General features: G+C 39.0%; 1 pseudogene; it reads left to right on the top strand.

Annotated features, from left to right (window-relative positions):
- Window positions 1–752: 752 nt before the first annotated feature.
- The window catches only part of LOC103600982, a 20,861-nt pseudogene continuing 11,875 nt past the window's right edge, over window positions 753–9,738 (top strand).

Raw genomic sequence — 9,738 nt, 5'->3', positions numbered from 1 at the left:
CTTGCTTTCTTCCATTATAATTTGATATTTTTCTTGTAATGGTATGCTTGATTTCTTTCTCTTTATCTTTTGTGTGTCTGCTAGAGGTTTTCTTACATTCGTGGTCACCATGTTTACACAAAACAGATTTTTTAAGCTGGTAACAACTTAACTTTGCACACAAAAACTACACTTTAACTTCTCATTTTATAGTTATCAGTGTTACAATTTACATGTTTTATATGTTGTGCATTCATGAACAAATTATTGTAGCTAGTTATTTTTAATACATTTGTTTTTTAACTTTTATATTAGATTAAAATGATTTATGCACCACCATCACAGTATAAGAGTATTCTAAATTTGACTGTTTTCTTGCCTTTACAGTGGGTTTATACTTTCATATATTTTTTTGTTACGAACTACCATTCTTTCATTTCAAATTAAAGAACTCCTATTAATATTTTCTGCAAATCAGATCTAGTGGTGATTAACTTCCTCACTTTTGTTTATCTCTCCTTCATTTTTGACAGGCAGCTTTCCCCCATATAGTATTCTTTGCTGGCAGTTTTATTCTTTCATCACTTTAAATGTATCATCCCAAGTTCTCCTGTCCTGCATAGTTTTTGCTAAGAAATCAACTGATAGCCTTGGAGGGGGTGGTGACAGTTGAATCGGGCAGTGCTGGGACTGTGAGCAGGAGCAGGGTGGTTGGGGCTGCGCCGGGACTGCCTTCCCCACTGCCCAGAGCCCCACTTGGCCCTTCCCCTCCACCTGGCGGTGGGCAGTTTCCTGAGGAGCCCTGGCAGCCACAGCTTACAGTTGAACATGAGTCTTCTTATGATTAGTGAGAATGTAAAATTGGCTCGTGACTATGCATTGCTGGGAAACTATGACTCTGTGATGATCTATTATCAGAGAGTTCTTGATCAAATGAACAACTGTCTGTACTCAGTGAAAGATACATAACTCCAGCCGAAATGGAAACAGGTTTCGCAGGAAATAAATGTGGAAGCTAAACATGTTAAGGATATCATGAAAATACTAGAGAGCTTTAAATCAGACAGCACTCCCTTGAAAACTGCATAACATGAGCTTCCAGCTTCTGAGGGAGAAGTCTGGTCCTTGCCTGTGCCTGTTGAATGAAGGCCCTCCCCAGGACCTAGAAAATGCCAGTCTCCTCAGTACAGTGACCCTGAACCACATGGTAGCCATCCAAGTACAACTGGCAGAGTTCACCATCCATCTGCACAAAATCTTCACAATGATAGAGGGAAAGATGTTCGTTGTCATGAAAAGAAAGAACAGGGGCTGGCCCTGTAGCGCACTCGGGAGAGTGTGGCGCTGGGAGTGCAGTGACGCTCCCGCCACGGGTTCAGATCCTATATAGGAACGGCCAGGTGCGTTCACTGGTTGAGCGCGGTGCGGGCGACACCAAGCCAAGGGTTGCGATTCCCTTACCGGTCACGAAAAAGACAAAAAAAAAAAAAAGAAAAAGAAAAAGAAAGAAAGAAACAGAACAAAGGAAGAGAGGAAAAGAATAATAAATTGCCTGCCGCAGTTACAGAACCAGAGACAAATAAATTTGATAGTACCGGATATGATAAGGATTTAGTAGAAGCTTTGGAAATGGATATAATTCCTCAGAATCCCAATGTTATCACTGATTTAGTAGAAGCTAAAAAGTTTCTTAAAGAAGCTGTGGTGTTACCAGTGTGGATGCCAGAATTTTTTAAGGGCATTAGGAGACCATGGAAAGGAGTATTGATGGTTGGCCCACCTGGCACAGGAAAGACCCTCCTTGCTAAAGCAGTAGCCACAGAATGCAAGACAACATTCTTCAATGTTTCTTCATCAACTCTGACTTCTAAATACAGAGGAGAGTCTGAGAAGCTGGTTCATCTTCTGTTTGAAATGGCTCGGTTTTATTCTCCAGCCACCATATTTATCGATGAGATAGATTCCATTTGTAGTCACAGAGGGACTTCTGAAGAGCATGAAGCAAGCAGGAGGGTGAAAGCTGAGCTGCTGGTTCAAATGGATGGTGTTGGAGGTGCTTCTGAAAATGATGACCCTTCCAAAATGGTTATAGTTCTTGCAGCTCCTAATTTTCCCTGGGATATAGATGAGGCTCTAAGACAACTTCTTGAAAAATGAATCTATATTCCTGATGGAGTTTGGATGTGTTGTCCCCTCCAAAACTCATGGAAATTTGATCCCCAATGTGGCAGTGTTGGAAACTGATTGAGTCATGGGGGCAGATCCTTCATGAATGGATTAATGCTCTCCCTGGGGGAGGAGGGATTAATGAGTGAGTTCTCGCTCTATTAGTTCCCACGAGAGCTCGTTGCTTAAAAAAACCCTGGCACCTTCTCTCTCTCTTGCTTCCTCTTGCTATGTGATCTGCTTGTACCCGCTGGCTGCCTGCCACTTTCCACCATGAGTAGAAGCAGCCTGAGGCCCATGCCAGATGCAGCTGTCCCAGAATCGTAAGCCAAATAAACCTCTTTCCTCTATAAATTACCTAGTCTCAGGTGTTTCTGTTATAGCAACACAAAATGGACTAAAACAGGAAATTGATACTGAGGAGTGGCATGTTGCTATACAGATACCTGAAAATGTGGATGCAGCTTTGGTACTGGGTATTGGGCAAAGGTTGGAGGAGTTTGGAGGACTTAGAAGAAGAGAAAAAGACAAGGGAAAGTTTGGAATGCCTTAGAGACTTATGTGGTGGGGAGCAGAATGCTGATAGAAATGTGGACAGTAAAGGCCATGCAGATGATGAGGTCTCAGATAGAAATGAGGAACTTATTGGGAATTGGACAGAAGATCACCCTTGCTACACCATAGCAAGGAAGTTGGCCACATTGTGTCCGTGCCCTTGGACATTGTGGAAGTTGGAACTTAAGAGTTGTGAACCAGAGCATTTGGCCAAAGAAATTTCTAAGCAGCAAAGCATTAAGGACGCTGCATGGCTACTTCTAAAAGCTACGCTGAGTTACGGCAGCAAAGGCATAACATAAAGCCAGAATTTAAAAGGGAAGCAGAGCATAAAGATTTGGAAACTTTGCAGCCTGGCCATGCAGTGAAGAAGCTGAGAGCTAGAGAACAATGCAAGGGTGAAGCAGATAACCTGGTTGCTAAAGACATTATCTTGATGGTGAGGCAGCCAGATGCTAAGAACCAGGACAATGGAAAAAATGCCCTAAAGGCATTTGAGAAGTCTGTAAGGGTGCCCCACCCATCACAGGCCCTGTGGCCTAGTAGGATTGAGTTATCCTGGAGGACAGACCTGGGGTACTGTTGCCCTCGGGATCTTGCTCCCTGCATCCCAGTTGCTCCAGCTGGAGCAGCCCCAAGTTTGGTTTGTGCAGCAGCCCTGGAGAGTAGAGGCCTGAAACCTCAGTGGCGTCCACATTGTGTTAAGTCTGCAGGCCGGCAGGATGTGAGAGCAGTGGAGGTGTTGCATCCTCCACCCAGATTCCAGAGGATGTATGTAAAAGCCTGGGGACCCAGGCAGAGACCTGCCGCAGGGGTGGAGCCACCATAGAGGCCATCTATTAGAGCAACGCAGAGCAGAAATGTGGGGGTCAGTGTTGCAGCAGAGAAACCCTAATAGCACCATGCCTACTGGAGCCGTGAGAGCGGGACTGCCATGGAGACCCCAGACCTGTGGAGCTATGAGAGTGGAACACCAGCCTGGGAGAGGTGAAGTGTGGCCTGAGACCAGGAAAGCCATAGGAGTGGAGCTGCCCAAGGACTTGGAGACCCAACCCCCACACCGTGTGCAGAGGCAATTGAACATGGAATCAAGATACCTGATTTGCCAGTCTTGAGATTTAATGCCTACCCTGCTGGGTTTTGGATTTGTTTGGGACCTGTTTTTCCTTTCTCTGGCCTATTCCTCCCTTTTGGAATGGGAATGTATACCCAGTGCCTGTTCTACCACTGTATCTTGGCAGTAGATAAATTTGGTTTTGACTTTTACAGGTTCACGAAATCAACTGATAGTCTTGAAATAGGTTGAAAGTTACCTTGAATGTAATGAATCACTTGTCTCAATGCTTTCAAAATTCTCTCTTTGTTTTTGATTTTTGAGAATTTTATTATAACGTGTCTTGGTGATGATCTCTTTAATTTAATATATTCAGTGTTCTTTGGGCTACATTGATCTTGATGTTCACTTCTCTCTCCAAGTTTGAAAAAATTTCTGTCATTTCTTTTTAAGTCAACTCTCTTCCCCTTCTTCTTTTCTACTCCTTCTGGGATTTCCATAATGCTTTTTTTTCTTTTTCTTTTTCTTTTTTTTTTTGCTTTTTTCTTTTTGCTTCCCTTGATGGTGTCCCATAAGTCACATAAGCTTTCTTCACTATTTTTTTTTCTTTTTTCTTTTTGTTTTTCTGACTGGGTAATTTCAAATGGGCTATCTTTAAGCTTTTTTTTTTTGCTTCCCTTGATGGTGTCCCATAAGTCACATAAGCTTTCTTCACTATTTTTTTTTTCTTTTTTCTTTTTGTTTTTCTGACTGGGTAATTTCAAATGGGCTATCTTTAAGTTTGCTGATTCTTTCTTCTGCTTGATCAAATATGCTCTTCAAGCTTCTAAAGAATTTTTTAGTCCAGTGCATCTGGAGTTCTTCAGCTCCAGAATTTTTGTTTGGTTCTTTTTTTATAGTTTCTATCTCTTTGTTGAACTTCTAATTTTGTTCATGAATTGTTTTTCAGATTTTGTTTGTTTCTGTTTTCTCTGGTTGCTCACTGAATTTCTTTAAAATGATTTGTTTTAATTTTTGTCAAGCAGTTCAGAGATCTCCATTTCTTTAGTGTCAGTTAATGGAGATTTATTTTGGTTTTGGGCACTGTTATATTTCCATGATTATTTATTATACCTGTGCCTTGTGTTCATGTTTGTGTTTTTAAAGAAATAGGCATCTTTTTCAAACTTTACAAACTGGCTTCATTTGGGAATGCCCTTTACCAGTCATCCTATCCAGAGATTTTGGGTGAGCCATCTCGTAGGCCCACAGGTGGGCTTACTTCTGGAATCCTTAGGCAGACCGGTACGGTGCCTATATCAGCAGATAGGTGAGCAGGCCTGGTTCCTGTATCCACAGGGGCAGACCTAACACCTGGGTTCACAGGTGTGAGCCAGGTGGCTGGGTTCATAAAATGGGCCTGGGGTCTGAGTCTGCAAGTACTCTCCTGGTTCTGGGGTGGGCCTGGCACCTGGATCTATGGAAATGGGCCTGGTCCTGAGTTTGCGTAGACCAGCCAGGAGCTTGGGGCCACTGGAAATGTTCTGACACTGGGAGGGGCATGACAGCTGGTCCACATGGGTTGGCCTGGAGCCTATGTCTTTGAGAGCTGGCCTGGTGAGGGGCTCACAGGGGCAGATCTGGTGCAGGGGTTTACAGGAAAGTGAGGTGCTCACTTCACTCTCCTTTTCTCTCATGGAGGAGATCTCTCTCCACACTGTACTGCCTGGGCTTGGGGCAGGGGTGACATGAGTATGGTGAAACTGTCCTTTTTGCCCTCTTCAATGCTTCATTTATTTATTTCTTAGCTCCACCCATGTGCTGTAACCTCTCATCTGAACTCCTTAGCCCTTATGAAAGGATTTTTGTGTGTAGACAGTTATTCAATTGGACATTAGGTGAGGAAATGAGTACTGGAAAGTCCTATTCTATCATCTTGCTGATATCATCCTCCCCTGGAAAAGAGTTCTTACCTTTGACACAAAAAGCATAATCAATGAAAAAAATGTTGATACATTGGATTTCACAAAACTAAAAACTTTTGCTCTATGAAAGACCATGTCAGGAAGATGAGAAGACAAGCTACAGAGTGGGAGAAAAGATTTTCAAAATGTATCAGGCAAAGGATGGGTATCTTGAATACATAAAGAACTGTCAAAATCCAACAGAAAAGAACATGCTATCTAAAACATGGGGAAATGATATCAAGAGACATTTCACTGAAGAAGATATACACATGGCAAATAAGCTCATGAAAAGATGTTCCACATTATTAGCCATCAGAAAAATGCAAATTAAAACCACAATGAGATATTGCTACACACAATGAGATATCACTACAGAATGACTAAAATGAAATTTAGTGACAATGCCAAATGCTGGTGAGGATATGGAGAAACTGGATTACTTATTCATTGCTGGTGGAATTGTGGCACATAGGAGATTATAGACCAAATACCCCAAGAACAGCTGCTTTAGAAATAAACTATATTCCTTGAAAAACAAAAGCACGTACATAGTTGTATTTCTCTGAAACTATTGCTCCTAAGTATAGTCTTAACAATTTGTATTCATAATAACATTTTTATTGAAGTAGCTCTATCTCACAGAAAACCAGAGGTGGATAATTGTGAACTGTATGTCATACACTGGCATTTTAGCATACTAGCAGAGCTCATGAATACACATAACACAATTTTCTAAAGCTACACGTATCCTTATATAGCTTCTCAAAGTGGCAAGAATAAGCACATTCGTTAACAGACAAAGAAATAGCCTCTTTGTAGCATTTAAAATACAAAGCAAAAACATATAAACTGAAAAATTATTCTTTGTATTGATATTTCAGTGTTGTATCTCACTTAAAAATGATCTAGGCAACAAATATCTAAAAATTAATTTAGTATAAGTCCAAGTTTCTAAGTTACCTAAAGAAATTATCTTCAAGCTGACGTGCTATAAAATGAAACTACTGTTGAAAATCAGAATAATAATTCAATCTAGCTAAATAGAAATTCATATTTTTTATAGTCTTAAACATAAAGTAGAAACAATGTTAGCTTGTTTCATCAATAAATCAGTATAAATTTAGGAAAACCATTCTCAAACAGGATTAATAGAGGATTACATTATACTTAACACTGATAGAGAAGATGTAGCTGGTTTTATTAATCCAAAAATATTAAATTAGTCTTGTTTGCCAAAGATTCACCTAAATTCCATGAGTTTGGCTTCTTAAAATGTTACTTTTTGGTTTCAGTAAGATTTTTTTTTTCCTTTTAGATTCTAGCACATTTAAAGTATTAAAAGTTCATTATTTTCTGGGAATTTAGGAATCTTCAATCCATGTAAGTGCTTATTTACCTCTATCAGCCAGTCATTACAGACCTTTTTAATTTAAAAGTTTACAGTCTAATTTGTCATTAACATCCTTAGATGGAAAAATAGTACATTAATTTTTTACAAGCATTAAAAGTAAAGGTTTTTCTGAATTATAGACACATATACTGAGAAACAGAGAGTATTTAGAGTTCTAATTCTAAAATTTAGCAGTGGGTCAAGAGTAAACACAGTATCACTATAAATCATCAGTCCATATCCTAAAGAGTTGTTCTCCTTCCTTATAGGCAGAAAATTCTTAGTTGACCTGAGCTCTAAATAGATAAATAGAAAAACACTAACAAATCCAATACCCTGTTGTCTCTCACCCAGCAGAGAATAGATCTCGGTAAGCCACTAATTCTTCTAAGAGGTCACCAAACTCTCAGACAGTCATTGCTGCCACCATTGGGAAATAATTTGTCAGTTGTAAAAGAACCAAAAACAAAACACAAAATTAGTAGAGAGGAGAATTAAAAATAAAAAACAACATAAGCAAATTTTATTGCTGCTGTGGGTTCACCTTTGGGAGCCAAGAAAAGACATACTGGGCTTAAACTACCCATGAGGTGCACTTCTCTAGTGCCAAAGTTTACCTGGTCCAGTTAAGTGTATCCATTAGACATCCTGGTAGAAGACCTCCAAAACTGTTATAAGAAATTCTTCAAAAAAGTAAAATCAGAAGACTGCATTGCTTTCCTCTAATAAGTGAAACAAAAAAGTAAAATCATAATTTTCATACATAGTTAAAAGAGCATGTTAAAGATTTTGTTTCACTTATTAGAGGAAAGCAATGCAGTCTTACAACAATTAAAAAGGTAAACACACATATACCCCACAAATTTATATGGGATAAAGGAATGTGGAAATGGATGTGCAAATGAAGGTAAAACCAGCTTCTTCCATAGTGGGGGAAGAAAATCAATTTACCTTCTACTGAATAGAATAGCATTTGTGTATTTATAGACAAGAATTATTTTCTACTTGTATCAGTCACGTACAATTTATAGTGTTGTAAAATAGCTCCCATAGAGTCAGAAAACCCAGAAGGTTGTCTCCTTGAGTCAAGACAATTTATGATTTTCTATTGACACACATATTTACCCCTACACTTTTTTGTCCTGGTTTTATCGTAAATAATTCTCATGTGGACTATAAAGTAGCCGCCTGACTGGTTTGTCTTTATTTTACACTAAAGGGAAGGACTAAAATTCAACCCAAGTCCATGCTGGTAATATATTGCAGCATATATATTTTTCATTCTCTTGGATTTCTCTAGAATGGCTTACTTTGCTTTCTTTTGATTTCTCTGCTCCCAAATAAATGTGTGTACTCTGTCCCAACTCCAACTGACCTAGACTTTCAGTGTTTCAATTCCAAATTCCTAAAGTCTCACGACAGATTAGCTCAGTTTAGATTAGGTGCCCATTCCAGATTCATTACATGTGAATAGGGATCTGGCCACTGGATAAAAACATTGCTACCTAGGCCCACCTCTTGCGAAGAAGCTGAGAATAGAGGCCGGTTCTCTTGGAAATAAAAACAGGTGGGGCCAGCCCGTGGCTCACTTGGGAGAGCGTGGTGCTGACAACACCAAGTAAAGGGTTAAGGTTAAGATCCCCTTACCAGTCATCTTTATATAGGGGAAAAAAAAGAGAAATAAGAGCAGGTGGGTACAAAGCATTGACTGACATATCTAGCATATATTTATGGTCGATTTATGTCACAGAAAGTAAGCTACGTTTTACAGAAGCATCTACTAATGTTCCCATTCGAGGACTATGCTCCTTTTAATTTTCATTCATGGTTCAATTTTCATCAAAGTTGCCAATTCTAAGCTCAATTGCACTTGGAATTTAGTTATTCAGTTAAAACATATTTGAAATGTGTTTTTGTGAGAGCTGGAGATTAATTTTAGCCTTTTGAAAATTTGATTCTTACACTTTTAGATACGTAGTTATTATTCTATAACAGTTCATTATGAAAGAAAATATGAACTTAATATATTAAAATTCTATTGCCAATTCTAAGCTCAATTGCACTTGAAATTTAGTTATTCAGTTAAAACATATTTGAAATGTGCTTTTGTGAGAGCTGGAGATTAATTTTAGCCTTTTGAAAATTTGATTCTTACACTTTTAGATACATAGTTATTATTCTATAACAGTTCATTATGAAAGAAAATATGAACTTAATATATTAAAATTCTAAAAATTCTTTTCAGTTTCTAATTTATCTCGAGGTATATGTTCTTCATAAGTGGTGAACTTAATCTTCTGTTTCTGGTAAATGCCCCATTGGACGTGTAAGGGGGAAACCCTGTGACACTGTTACCAGTCAGGGGACCCACTGAGTTGCATTCTTAAGAAAAGAGCACAACTTTTGGTTTTGTCCTAGGGACACAGGCCACTTCAAGCCCAGTTAGTGGAAAGAAGTGGAGATTTTGTAAGTCTCACATTCAGTCATAAAAGAGAAGGAGGAAGGTCAAAGGACGTTCCATTTACTATTCTGTAAGAGAATCGGGAATTATAAAACAGGAACCTTGACAATAAGAACTTTGTAAGACTTTGTAACCTTTGCATCTTGCTCTTTTTTTTTTTTTTTTTCCTTTTTTGTCTTTTTTTTCG

This window comes from Galeopterus variegatus, unplaced genomic scaffold (genome assembly GCF_000696425.1).
Source record: "Galeopterus variegatus unplaced genomic scaffold, G_variegatus-3.0.2 Scaffold3534, whole genome shotgun sequence".
In the NCBI taxonomy this organism is placed as follows: Eukaryota; Metazoa; Chordata; class Mammalia; order Dermoptera; family Cynocephalidae; genus Galeopterus; species Galeopterus variegatus.
Note: the sequence above shows the minus strand (reverse complement) of the source record. Positions and strands in the feature narration are given on the sequence as shown.